General features: G+C 47.5%; 1 long non-coding RNA gene across 1 annotated transcript in view; it reads left to right on the forward strand.

Annotated features, from left to right (window-relative positions):
- Positions 1 to 11825: 11825 nt before the first annotated feature.
- The window catches only part of LOC108312493, a 6483-nt gene continuing 3674 nt past the window's right edge, over positions 11826 to 14634 (forward strand). Inside the window, exon 1 of the long non-coding RNA XR_001828664.2 lies at positions 11826 to 12007. This is a non-coding gene — a long non-coding RNA (uncharacterized LOC108312493). The remainder of the gene's footprint in view (positions 12008 to 14634) is intronic.

A 14634-nucleotide genomic window follows, 5' to 3' on the forward strand; every position in this document is an offset into this window, starting at 1 on the left:
GACTTGGAGTTGACATCACAAATAAGAGCCTCATGCATCTACAGCCAGGTCCCAGATGAATTTAAAATGAACTCAGTAAATGTTTGCTGAGCTCCTAGGAACTGTCAGACACGTCCTGGTTGCTCAGTGTTAGAAAAGCAGGCTGGGCAGGGTGGCCCATGCCTGTAATCCCAGCACTTTGGGAGGCCACGGCTGGAGGATCGCCTGAGCCCAGGAGTTCAAGACCAGCCAGGGCAACATGGTGAGAGTCTATTTCTACAAAAAAAATCAAACAATTAGCCAGGTGTGGTGGTATATGCCTGTGGTCCCAGCTGCTCAAGAGGCCAAGGTGGGAGCATCTCTTGAACCCAGGAGTTCAGGCTGCAGTGACCTATGATGATACCACTACACTCCAGCCTGGGTGACAGAATGAGACCCTGTCTCAAGAAAGAAAGAAAGAAGGGAAGGAAGGAAGGAGAGAAAGAAAGAAAGAAAAAGAAAGAAAGAGAAAGAAGAAAGAAGACGAAAGAAAGAAAGAAAGAAAGAAAGAAAGAAAGAAAGAAAGAAAGAAAGAAAGAAAGATAGAAAGATAAAGAGAGAGAGAGAGAAAGAAAGGAAACATAGAAGACACAATGCTGTCCCTCCTGGTAAATGTCCCATTGTTCAGGAATTTAATGCTGGTGACATTATTTGTGGAATGGAAATGAATGTCACCCTGACATATTATTTTTAATGATATCCTGATTAATAGTCATACTTGAGGCTATTTTAAAAATGGAAGCAGTCACCACGAAGTGTGATAGGAATTACCCCAAAATAGACTATGTTATCCTCTGTGAATAATTTAGATGCCGGTGCTCCGAAGGCAGCGAGAGCATGCGGACTGTGAACAGGCTGATTGGGAGCTTTGGGGCTGGCATCTTATTATCTCCACAGCCCAGGACTTAACAGTGCGTGGTTGGTATGCAGCAGGAGCTCAATACATAAATGCTGACTTGACAATCAGGACCTTTTTATTCTTATTTTACGTAAGTTTAGGCCAGAAGGAGCTTCCAGGACTCTGCCACTGATAACTGGAAACTGATTTTGACTAGGGTCAGGAAGTACTGGGATAGGATATGAAATAAAAGAGAAAAAGCAGAGGACACATGTAAAAATCTGTTGGCACAGGACTGATTGGTACTGGCCCTGGGAATACCTCTGGCGATCAGGGGCTCTGGCCTGCAGTAGCTCATTCCCGGACAGTGGCTGCTCTGCTACCGTGGACTTGAGCTTCTCCCCTGAGTAAAGGAACGAGACCTCACCCACTCACCCCTTCCCTGTCAGAAGTAGTGTGGGGATGCACCTTATTGGCCATTTAATGTTCACAGAGATGCATTTATCATCATGAACGTTATAAAAATGATAGCGGCCAATCGCTACAACTGCGTCTTGGTGGTGAGCTTCCCAGGAGAAAATTATGGAAGATACATGGTACAAAACGTTGAAGACAGCGTTTAGCATACTCAGCCTCATTTCCTGCCACCAATGGCAGGTTTTTTCTTTTTCTTTTTTTTTTTTTTTTTTGAGATGGAGTCTCGCTCTGTCACCAGGCTGGAGTGCAGTGGCATGATCTTGGCTCACTGAAGCCTCTGCCTCCCAGGTTCAAGTGATTCTCCTGCATCAGCCTCCTGAGTAGCTGGAATTACAGGCACCCGCCACCATGCCTGGCTAATTTGTGTAGTTTTCATAGAGATAGAGTTTCACTATGATGGCCAGGCCGGTCTTGAACTCCTGGCTTCAAGTGATCCACCCCCTACTTGGCCTCCCAGAGTGCTGGAATTACAGGTGTGAGCCATGGTGCCTGGCATGCAGGTAGTTCTATCTTTAATCTGTAGCAGTGAATAATGATACCTACCAGTACGGTAGGAACTGCAGGAATAAGGAAGTTGATCTCTGCCATTTATTGGTAGAAGTGAATATTTAGATCAATACCCAAGGATTTAAAAACGTTATAGTCTAATTCTTGATGAATGTCATGTCTTGATCTCGCTGATGAACTGGAGTCAGAGAACACTGGACGCACTGCAGAGTGAGTGGCCTCAAGGGACTGTGTCCTTCTCTCTCTCTGTCCTGTGAGGACACGGTGAGAAGGTAGCCATCTGCAAGCCAGGACAAGGGCCCTCACCAGAAACGGAATTGGCTGGCATCTTGATCTTAGACTTTGCAGCCTCCAGAACTGTGAGAAAATAAATGTCTACTGTTTAAGCCACCCTCTGTGGTATTTTGTTACAGTAGCCAGAGTAGACTAAGACAGCCTGTGACCCTGAAGCATGGATAGGAGCATCTAGATAGATGTGGAGGACGTCGATTGCACAGATGCTGATAGACCCTCTGGCCTTCCAGAGGTCCTCTGCCCTGCCAGCTCTTCTGTTGTGCCTGGAAGGTGCTGTCAACACTCCTCCTTGTTGAGGCACCAGGTGTTCCCCTAAGGAACGTCCTCACGTCTGCTCCTGGCTGCCAGGCTGATAACTGGGTTAAGTTCTAGCACACCCTGGCTGGAGATGAACTGGACCAGATGAGGGAGAAAAGAGAATCCACATCTAAGGAACTGCAGGAAACAGCCAGCCAGAGCCAGGGGAGGGCTTCTGGGATTGGGATTGGATTTTAGGGTGTTCGATCAAGTGGGTTGGAGTGAGAGGTTGTATAAACAAGAATGGATTAACTTGGAGACTCTTTCTTAGAACATGAGATGTAACACCCAACTCAGGACTCTGAGGGATGGAAAAAACTCAGTTGCTGGGCTGGGGTGGTTCTTCCATGCCTGGAGAAAAGCAATGGCCAACACAGAGCAGAGTGGGCAGTGCCTGAGCTGCTGTGGAAGGTGGTGGCAGGAGGTGTGCGAGGCTGAGGGAGCAGGTGTGCTGGGGTGGAGAAGCAACGCAGTGTTATAAGGAGACCCATCAGAGGAGAACATTCCATGGAGGTCCCAGAGGACACATCCACCAAGGGCACCAGGAATGAACAACGTTCAGCAGTGGCTCATCAGGCCAGAGGTGACCGAAGGAGAAGTGTTCACAGAGAGGGCCTCACTAACCTCTCTGGGGATGAAAGGGCCTTGAGGAACAGAGGCCAGGGCAGCATACAAGCCCCCAAAGCCACGAGGCCATAATAACCGTAAAACCTGGCCAAGCTGGAGAGACAGTCACAGGGCTTGACCCTCAGAGAGTTATGGAAGTGGTTTATGGAACACGGCATCTCTAGCAGACAAGCAGCCAGAAAGGGTGCTGTATAACATCTTTAATGAAAAATAAGGCAATTACCTGTAATCCTAGCTATGGGGTTAAGATGGGAGGATCTCCTGAGCACTGATCATCACAAGGCTTCAGTGAGCTATGATTCTGCCACAGCACTCCAGCCTGGGCAACCAAGCAAGACCCTGTCTCTTAAAAAGAAAGAAAAAAAGAAGAAAGGAAGGAAGGAAGAAAGAGAGAGAGAGAGAGAAAGAGAAAGAAAGCAAAGAAAAGAACAGACAAGGCAAGAATGGAGGTCCAGTAGGCTTAAATAAAAATTCAAGATCCCTTGTTCAATTCCTAAGCCTGAGCCAATTTTAAGATTAGAAACCCACAGACCGAAGAGACAGTCCCTAAAAGGAAGGCATCTAGAATACTAGGAAGTATGCATTTGTGACGATTCCCTCAAATCCTTCCCCAAAGGGACCTAACGTACTTGGATGAGATTGTACACTGGGAAAAACAGAATAACCAAATATTTTGAGGACCATTGGAGCCAGGATTTGCAATGACATTGATAGCCAGAGATCGTCTTGTAAGAGTGGAAGTCTATGAGGGCCAGGTGATGAATGGAGTTCCAGTAAGGTCCAGCTCACAGTGGACCTACTGGGTCTGCAGATCTGCCAGTGCTCATTTCCCCAGGCCTGAAGTGCACAGCTGAAATGGTTGTACCTGGCACCTGGAGTAACCTCCACATCAGGCCCTGATCAGTGGAGTATAAAGGTACCATACTTGGGAAGGCCGAATGGAATCTCTGAACTGACCTCCTCACACACCACACTCAGGCAAAAGATGCAATAAAAAACAATTTCATATTTTGGCAGGGGTTGGGGAGGAGAATATTAATATCATCATTAAAAACCTAAGGATATAACAGTGGTGGCTCAAGTTCTTTTCCGGTCTGGTCTTTGCAGAAGCTGGTTGGATGTTGCAGAATGACCACAGACTACTGTGGACTTTTGCCAGGTAGTAGCTGTGATTTCAGTGACTGTATTGAACATGGCATCATTGCTAGGATGGATTAGCAAAGCTTCTTAGGTGGCCATTGGTTTGGTCAATGCATTTTTTCCATTCTAATTAGAAAAGAGGATCAGAAACAGTTTGTATTCTGAGCTGGGCAATAATATTCATTCACATTTTGTCTTAGGTCTACATGAACTCTTCTGCTCTTGGTCATCATATAGTCTGAAGCAATCTAGATTATATCATTACATGGGTGCCAACCTGCTGATTGGTCAGAATGAGGAAGAGGTGGCTGGTATGCTGGAGGCTTGAGCCAGATGCATGCCCCCCACTCCATTTGGGGGTAAGCCCTGTGAAGAGTCAGGGATTGGCCACTTCAGTGAGGTGTTTTTTTTGTTTTTTTTTTTTGAGCCGGAGTCTCGGTGTGTCACCAGGCTGGAGAGCAGTGACATGATCTTGGCTCACTGAAACCTCTGCTTCCCGGTTTTAAGCAATTCCCCTGCCTCAGCCTCCCAAGTAGCTAGGATTACAGGTGCATGCCATCACAGCTGGCTGATTTTTTTGTATTTTAGTAGAGACAGGAGTTCACCATGTTGGCCAGGATGGTGTCCATCTCCTGACCTTGTGATCCACCAGCCTTAGCCTCCCAAAGTGCTGGGATTACAGGCATGAGCCACTACACCTTCAGTGAAGTTTTTAGGAGTCCAGCAGTTAGGGACCTCCAAAGTAAAACAAACAAACAAAATACTGTGTATCTTGCATCTTCTACCCTATTGAAGGAAGCCTGCATTCTGCACCTAGGAATACTGCTTTGGCCCATATACTGAGGGACACTGAAGGTGACCAGCTTCGAGTGGGGGCTCCGAGTAGAAAATGGTGCTTCAGCAAGTCCAGATCGAGGTGCAAGTGCCCTGCTGCTTGGGCCATGAATTCTGGCAGATTCTATGGTGGTGGACGTGTCAGTAGTGAGAAAAGGCACAATATAAAGCTTACGGCAGGTACATTGGGAGAATTGCAATGGAGGCCCCTGGGACTTTGGAGTGAGGCCATGCCATCATCCTCTGAGATTGATACAAGCGTTGAGAATCAGCTTTCAGCATATTACTGGGTTGCCCATGGGTTATAGTGATCATGCATTTGGTACTGCCCATGGTAGGCTAGGTCCTGCTGCAAAACTGTAAGTCTGACAGCTGCAATCCATCATACCATGGACATGATCTATCCTTGGCTGGGGCGCAGCTGGCCCAGAGGGCATGAATAAGCTACATGAGCGAGTAGTGCGGACCCCCTTGTCACTCATCACATCATCTCTGACTGTATGTGAGATCCTGTATGACCAGCTGAAAGAGGAGGAAAACCCCAAGCTTGCTTTGCAAATGGGTTGGCTGGATATGGAGAGCAGACTAAAAACAGATGACAGTCACATTCAGGGTGGCCCTGAAATTCAGTGGATAGAGAAGCTCTTCCCACAGACAGGGCTGTGAACAGTGCACTTGGTCATCAATGCTTTGCGTGGGGTGGGTGGGTGGGTGGGGGCGAAAAGTGGCCCAAGATAAGAATTTGTGCAAATCCTGGATAGTGACTAAGGAGGTCTGGGGTTGAGGTGTGTGAATGTGCACTTGAGTGTGGGCACGCTGTGTGAAGAATTCTGTTGCACATTCTCATGTCCACCAGGACACATCCATCATGGCAGAGTCTCTGGTCAATCAATGAGACGAGATGACTTGGCCAGTGATGCTGGCTGTCAGTGTCCACCCCGCATTGGCAATGACAGGAGCATGAACAGACGGCCGAGGTGTGGAGATGGAGGCTACATATGAGGCCAACAGCGTGACTCTGGCTTACCATCTAGCCACTGTGCCTCTGAAGGTCAGCAGCAGAGCTGTTCCCGCTGCAGCACTGTTCCCCAAGGACACCGACCTGAAAGGGTTTGTCTTTACAGGTGTCGATACTTTGAGAATGGCTCTGCAGTTCCTGTCCATAGCATCTCAACCAGCACTACCATCTGGGGGCTTAAAGAATGCCTGACCCACAGGCGTGAGTCCCATACAGCACAAAAGACAACTAAGAGACACACCTCACAGCCCACGACCCTGGGGTTCACTCACTGCACCACACACGGCACCCCCCTGGGGCAGCTGGCCGCATAGAATGCTAGCGTGGCCTTTTCAAGGGGCGACTGAAGCAACAGCTCAGAGGAAACCCCCGCAAGGATGGGGTGCCATCCTTCGGTGTGCAAAGACTTGTATATGGCATTGTGTCCCCAAAAGGAAAGACCCACGAGTCTGGAAACCAAGGGGTAGAAGAGAAGTGACTTCACTCACCACCACTCTCTAAGACCCACTGGGGGATCTGGGGCTTCCTGCTCGGCGACTCTGGGCTATGCAGGGTTGGAGGTCCCGATCCCAAAAGAGGACACTGATGGCCAGGAGACACCAGTAAGGGTCCTGTTGAGCTGCAAGCTGCAGCTGCTGCCAGGATACCTCGTTCACAAGAATCAGCAGGTTAAAAGAGAAATCACCGTATTGGCAGGCGTTACTGACCTAATCAGCAGCAGGAGGCAGGCGTGCTTTTTCCTAGTGGAGGTGGGGAGGAACCGCCCAGGGGCTCGGCTCAGGTGTCTCCTGCTACTCCCTCACCCCTCGCTGTAACTGTGAACACACAGGTGTAGTCACTTCAGACTGAGCAGGGTATGATTCTGAGGTAAATCCTTCAGGAATGAGGGTCATCCCATCAGGTAAGCTACGGACACCTGCTGACCTGATAGCTGAGGGCGAGGGGAATTTCAATGCAGGGCGGAGTGGTTAGGATCCTTCAAGATCCTCGGCCATTGCGAGGGCTGTGGTTTATCTGCTCAGGAAGAAAGGACCCTGGAAACCTTGTAGGGGCTGCTTTCTGAACTTTCCTGGGTAGAGAAATAGATCTGTCTGGGACAGGGGGTGGGCCGTGGTGGTAATGAGCATGCACCTCCCGGGCCACCATCACTGGGAAGCATAAAGAAGCCAAGGGCCCAGGCGCACACAAATCCATTGCTATGTGTGTCCTGGGCTGCACTTCCTGCATGCAGCTCCCTGAGAGCAGCCGAGCGCTGCCAGGATCTAAGGCCAGCTCCTGGAAGACATCTGCAGGTGGCTGACTTTGGCTGGAGGACTCACTGACCCTTTCTTAGAGGACATGCAGCCTGGGACACATCCACTCCATCTCCTTTCCCTCTCCTCTCTCTTCCCTTCCCCAGTTTGCTTTCTGACGCGCCATCCCAGCCTGTCTTACCTCCCTTCCCATTTTTTCCTCACACAAGTGCTTTCCCTAATACAGTCCTTGCACATTTAATCGCAACTTGGCACCTGCTCAGTGGTGTGCTGGTAAAGGGACCCCCCACAAAACAAAAGCTCTCATTGGTAGCATTGGCTGATTTCCATGGTATAGGTGGCCCCACCATGGCAGACTTCTACTAATGGTTCTTGCAAAACTCCCAAGTAGTTTCTATGAGCTTGTACCAGTCACGCCAGCAACACTTCATGTGCCTCTGGGGGCTGAGAGACATGGAGGGGGGTGAACCCATGGAGGATCCTATGTGCTTCAGGTAGGGTGAGTCAAAATCTGGGGAAGGCAGAGGGTTCTGCTGATTGCCAGCCTTTGATCTCAGTAAGAGGGTATCTTCTCTGTGCTTGAAATGTCTCTTCGGTGTTTCAGACACTAGAAATCTGACATGCGTCCATCCTTAATCCACAGTTCTAGTCGCTTGTCTCTATCCTGTTCAATCCATGCATCAATCTGCCATCTGATTAGCCTTCCTAAAGCAGCACTCTGACCACGTAAATGCCTCTGCTAAAAAGCTCGAAGAGCTCCCTTTCCTAGGGAGACCTTTCTCTAAACATGTGGAATGCTTTTGGAGGATGTTAATAGGTGTCTTGAGAATCCCAGGGCAGCATAATCCAACAAGGTTAGGCAACACTAACTTAAGCAAAATGAGGCAGGTTTCTTTATGTCAGGACTTACCAATGTGAGCTAATGTGCACAGTAAATTGGCCATAGGGCTGTGCAGCCTTTCTCAAACCCGTTTGTCGATGGCTCCTTTCCCACCTTTTTTCAGAGCATCTCAAAGACCTAGTGTCCTGTGGAACACTACGGAAACAGTGGATGTGCTGACTTAGAGAATAAAATCCAAACTCCTTAGTCTAGCCTTCAAGGCTCGCCATTGTCTGGGTTTCAATGGCTGTCTGACCTTGTTTTCCTTCTCGAACCCTTTGTTCCAGGAAACTTAAACCACTCACTGTGCATACCCATGGATACTTCACTGCCTTTGATCCTTCATGTCCTTCCCCTGGTCTTTAATGTCCTTCTTCCTCTTCTTTATACACTGAAATTCATCTATTCTTTTAGGCATCTCAATGCCATCTTTTCTATAAAGTCTCATCTGAAACTACATGACTTTGAAAAAAAAATTGTGGTAAAACACACATAAAATTTACCATCTTAATCATTTTTTAAGTGTGTGGTTCAGGGGCATAAGTACATTCACAGTGTTGTATGATCATTACCCCATTCATTCCTAGAACCCTTCTGCAAAACTGAAACTCTGTTCCTACTGACTGTAACTTCCCACTCTTCTGTCCTCCCCACCCCTGACAACCCCCATTTTTCTTTCTCTGAATTTGACTAGGTGCTTTATATAAGTGGAATCATACAGTATTAATTTTTTGTGTGTGATTGGCTTAGTTGACTTCATATAGTTTACCCCACAGACAAATGCACAAAGGGCATAAAACTGGAAGGTCTCCAGAAGACTCCTGACCTGGGTCCCCAAGGTCAAGTGTTGTGGCTCCAACATCCTTCCACACTCATCTGGAGCTCAGTGGCCCTGTAGAATGGAGATGTTGAAGGAAGAATGGGGAATTGTTTCTTGGTGTTCCTGGTCCCAACTACTTTGGGAAGAAGACATCCACCCAGCGGACTGGTCTTTCTGTTTTCTTCTTCTACTCAAGGTTCATCCATGTTGTAACACTGACCAGAATTGATTTCCTTTAAGGTTGAATAATATTCCATTGTTGATACATAGCACATTTTGCTCATTCATTCATCGGCCAATGGACACTTGGGTTGCTTCAACCTTTTGGTGATTGCGAATAATGCCGCTGTAAACATGGGTGTGCAAATATCTGTCTGAGTCTCTGCTTTCAACTGTTTTAAGTATATACCTAGAAGTGGAGTTGCTGAGTCATACGGTAATTCTATGTTTAATTTTTCGAGGAGCCACCATCTTGACTTTCACAGCAGCTGCAACTTTTGACATTTCTGAACCCACACAACCTTTTACCAGCACACTCTGCATCAGTTATTAGTTATACTCCTCAGTATATTTTTAGCCATTTATACAAGTCTTCTCTTTCCTCTATTATAAGTCCCTAAAAGGTAAGGGGCATGTCACGTTTTTCTTTGCTTCTTCCCAGATGTCAAGATTAGTGCCTTCATGTGGTGCCCACTGATGTCCTGCCCCTTGATGCTGGGGCTCACCACTTGTGGGGGGATTGAATTTCTCTCCACACTGACATCTACTAACAGTATTCACTAAGAGTCACACACCTCCCAAAACACACTCATATCATAATCTTTCTACTCTTCATTTTGGTAAACACAGCCTCTACCAAAGGATAGCCAGGAAAGTTCAGATGATTCTTTGCACCAAGAATGTCCTCCCAATACACCAACATACCTAAAATGTTGGGTGAAGACGGTGCCTTTTTTAGTGTAAGCTACTCATGACATCAGAACAAACCCACCCCACAGACAAATTCTCAAAGGGTGTAAAACTGGAAGGCCTCCATCGGGCTCCTGACCTGGGCCTCCAAGGTCAGGTTTGGCAGCTCCTCCATCTTTCCATGCTCGCTCACCTGGAGCTCAGCGGCCCTGTTGAATGGAGATGTTGAAGGATGAATGGAGAATTGTGCCTCAGCATCCCTGGTCTCAACTCCTTTGGGAAGCAGGCTGGTCTTTCTATTTTCTTCTTCACGTTCCTCTTCCCATAGTTACTGTTCCTCTTTTCACGGGTTAACATTTAACTTGGAAACAATAATCAGCTCCTTAGAATTTTGAGCAAATGTTAATCACTAGCAGCAGTCTCCACCATCCACCTTTCACCTTCTCCCGAGGTGGGCAAGGCTAATTTAGCCTGTCAGTGGAGGTTTTGTCTGCTGTTAACCTCTTCACCTCTTTGTCTTTCCCAAGTTTGGTTGCTTTGGCAGGGTTTAATTGGATTAAGGTTCTTGTCTCAGAGACTTTCATATCTGGAACCTTTATTAGATGAGACGAGATCATGAAAAACAGAAAGTAGGGTGGGGGGTGGGTGCCAGTAATTCAACGCCTGGCCCACAGGGGAGAAATGGATCCAGAATTAGTGAATCTGGATCCAGTGGAGAATTAGATCCAGAATCAGTGGGGCACTGAGTTCCATGAGATACTATATACCCCTGAGTATTTCAGCTGGTTCAGATTGGGTTTCTGTTACTTGAAACCATAAGAATTCTGAATAATATGCTACAGGTCAAGATCAGGGATGTGCAGTACTTTGTTTTTAGTGAGTCATCAGATTTGGAATGGGAGCCTCCTGGAGGTTAAATGTAGCTCTCAGGAATTGGAGGCAGGCAAGATGTAGGAAGAGTTTCAGCAACCCAACCAAGGAGGGAGGTTTGAGGATTTAAGCAAATAAACTAGGTGGTGGGTAGGCACATGACAATCACTGGGCATGCAGGTGACCAGGGCACCACCCAGTGCAGGACTTAGGAGAGCAAGACCTTGTTCAGTGGGTGATGGGCTGCTGACTCTACCCCTTTTCTCAAAACTGCACTGGAGGCTGGGTGTGGTGGCTCTTACCTACAATCCCAGGACTTTGGGAGGCCAAGGCAGGAGGACTGCTTGAACCCAGGAGTTCCAGACCAGCCTGGGGAACATAGCAACACCCTGTCTCTACTAAACATAAAAAATAAAATAAAATTAGTCAGGCATGGTGGCATGCCCCTGTAGTCCCAGCTACCACAGAGGCTGAGGTGGGAGGATCACTTGAGCCCAGGAGATCGAGGCTGCAGTAAACCATGATTGTGACAATGCACTCCAGCCTGGGTGACAGAGAGAGACCTTGTCTCAAAAAAAGTACACACAAAAACTGCCTTGGAATTTGCCAGAGTAATGATTGTCAAGACAATAGTAGCAGCAGCAACAACAACAACAACACAAGCAAACAACCCAATTAAAACCTGGGCAAAGGACTTGGACATTGTTTCAGAGAAGATACACAAACGGCCAAGAAGCACGTGAAAAGATGCTCGGTACCACTAATCACTGGGGAAATGGAAGTCAAACCACAATAAGATACCACCTACACCCTTTAAGGATGGCTACTATAAACACACACACATACACACACACACACACACACACAGCACATACACAATAACAAGGCTTGGCAAGGATATGGAGAAACTGGAACACTTGTACACTATTGGTGGGAATACGGAATGGTGTAGCTACCGTGGAAAGCAATACGGTCGGTCTGCAAAAAATTAAAAATAGAATTACAGGGCATGGTGGCTCACACCTGCAATCCCAGCACTTTGGGAGGCTGAGGCTAGCGGATCACTTGAGGTCAGGTGTTTGAGACCGGCCTGGCTGACATGGGGAAACCCTATCTCTACTAAAAATACAAAAACTAACTGGGCATTGTAGTGGGCTCCTATAATCCTGCCCACTCAGGAGGCTGAGGCAGGAGAATCGCTTGAACTCGGGAGGCAGAGGTTGCAGTGAGTTGAGATTGTGCCGCTGTACTCCTGCCTCGGTGACATAGTGAAACTCCATCTCAAAAAAAAAAAAAAAAAGAATCACCATATGATCCAGCAATTCCACCTGCAATCTAGCCCCAAGCTTTCCTTCTGCTGTACAATTGTCATTGTACCTATGCCTAATTCTGCAAACCTTCTTCATATCTGGGATTGAGTGGATGGTAATCTTACCACCTAGGGTGTTCCCTTCACCCCAGATCCTACCTGCCTCTTGAAGATTCCCCAGCCCTCTCATTGGAAAACATGTCTCTTTCATTTGAACTCTCCCAACATTTTGACTATAAAACTGCTCATATTTGCTTTGTCCTAATTGCTAATGCATCTGTCTTCTGTACTGGACGGTGTGATTGCTGAGGGCAGGAAGGGCTTGTCTTATTTATCCATAAATTCCTCCTAGCTGACACTGGTGATTGAAAGGCAGCACAATTTCAATAAAGAGTGGTTGAACAACATGAATATAGGGGAGGATGAGAAGACTGGTTATTAATGGAATGAGAAATTAGCACAGAATTAAATTTAGGAACATGTACCACACCCATGTCTATTTTCTCCCCATTTGGCTTGTGAATAGGAACAGCTCTCAGTTGCTCATGTGACCATGCTTGTCTTATTATTTCTTCTGCACAGATGTTCTGGGTTATTGTTTTGAAGAATAATCCTCCATGAAGCCCTGTTATCCCTGCTCCTTATACACACATGAATGGCAAGACAATCCTGGAGACCCTGAAGGACTTCCTAGAATCCCAGAGGGGAAGGTCAGGAAGATGTTCCTGGAAAATGGTCCCTTTACTGACTGAAATTTTACCCTGGATGGGTGCGGTGGCTCATGCCTGTAATCCCAGCACTTTGGGGGGCCAAGGGAGGAGGATCAGATGAGCCCAGGGATTTGAGACCAGCCTGGGCAAGATAATAATACCCCCTCTCTACAAAAAATTGACCAGGGGTGATGGTGCATGCCTGCAGCCCCAGCTACGGCTGAGGCATGAGGATTCCGTGAGCCGAGGAGTACAAGGTTGCAATGAACTGTGATTGTGCCATTGTACGCCGGCCTGAGCAACAGAATGAGACCCTGTCTCAAAAAATAAATAAAATTGTGCCTTGCTATGGTCTGAATGTTTGTGTCCCCCACCATTCATATGTTGAAATCCTAACTCCTTGCAGTGATGGTGTTAGGAGGGGGAGCCTTTGAGGGGTGATGAAGTCCTGAAGATAGAGCCCTCATGAATAGGGCTAGTGCCTTAATAAAATAGGCCCCAGATGCAGTGGCTCATGCCTGTAATCCTAGCACTTTGGGAGGCCAAGGTGGGTGGATTACGAAGTCAGGAGATAGAGACCATCCTGGCTAACGTGGTGAAACACCGTCTCTACTAAAAATACAAAAAATTAGCCAGATGTAGTGGCACGTGCCTGTAGCCTCAGCTACTCAGGAGGCTGAGGCAGGAAAATCGCTTGAACCCAGGAGGCTGCAGTGAGCTAAGATCCTGCCACTGCACTCCAGCCTGGGCAACAGAGAGAGACTCCTTTCTCCAGAAAAAAAAAAAAAAGGCCCCAGAGAGCTCTTTTGTCCCTTCTGCCATGTGAGGACAGTGAGAAGGTGCCATCTATGAAGAAGGGAGTGAGCCCTATCAGACACCAAATCTGCCGGCACCTTGATCTTGGACTTCCCAGCTTCCAGAATTATAAGAAACTTATTTCTCTTATTTTATTTTATTTCTGAGACAGGGGTCTCACTCTGCAGCCCAGGCTAAAGAGCAGTGGCATAATCATGGCTCACTGCAGCCTTGACCTCCTGGGGTTAAGCAATCCTCCCACCTCAGCCCCCTGAGTAACTGGGATCATTGGCATGCATCACCACACCTGGCTAATTTTTTAATTTTCTTTTTTTTTTTGGTTGTGACGGGATCTCTCCATGTTGCCCTGGCTGGTCTCAAACTCCTGGGTTCAAGTGAACCTCCCACATCAGCTTCCCAAAGTCCTGGGATTACAAGTATGAGGTCAGCACTCCATTGTTGATAAGCCCCCCAGTTTGTGGTCTTTTGCTATAGTACCCAGAGTGGACTAAGACATATTCCAAAGAGGGCCTGGACATGTTGAGCCTGGACTCATGATTTCATGGGCCATGCACAGAATGAATGACAGGCCTGGCCTCAGATTTGGGGTCTGAAGAAAGAGAAGGAGTTGCTCCTTGTGCCTAGGAGGGATGGGGCCCTCAAGGTAATGGCAGTGAGCATTTGCTGAGCACTTACTATGTGCCAGGTTGTATGCTCCACCTGCACTGTGTGGCAGATACTAACTTTGTGGCTACTGATTACTTGAAATATGCTCAGGCCCAGGCATGGTAGCTCATGCCTGTAATCCCAGCACTGCGGGAGGCCAAAATGGGCGGATCACTGGAGGTCAGGAGTTTGAGCCCAGCCTGGCCAACATGGCGAAACCCCATCTCTACTAAAAATACAAAAATTAGCCAGACATGGTGGTGCAAGCCTGTAATTCCAGCTACTTGGGAGGCTGTGGCATGAGAATCACTTGAACCCAGGAGATGGAGGTTGCAGTGAGTGGAGATTATGCCACTGCACTCCAGCCTGGGT

This window comes from Cebus imitator, unplaced genomic scaffold, assembly GCF_001604975.1.
Source record: "Cebus imitator isolate Cc_AM_T3 unplaced genomic scaffold, Cebus_imitator-1.0 Scaffold125, whole genome shotgun sequence".
NCBI classification, from domain to species: Eukaryota; Metazoa; Chordata; class Mammalia; order Primates; family Cebidae; genus Cebus; species Cebus imitator.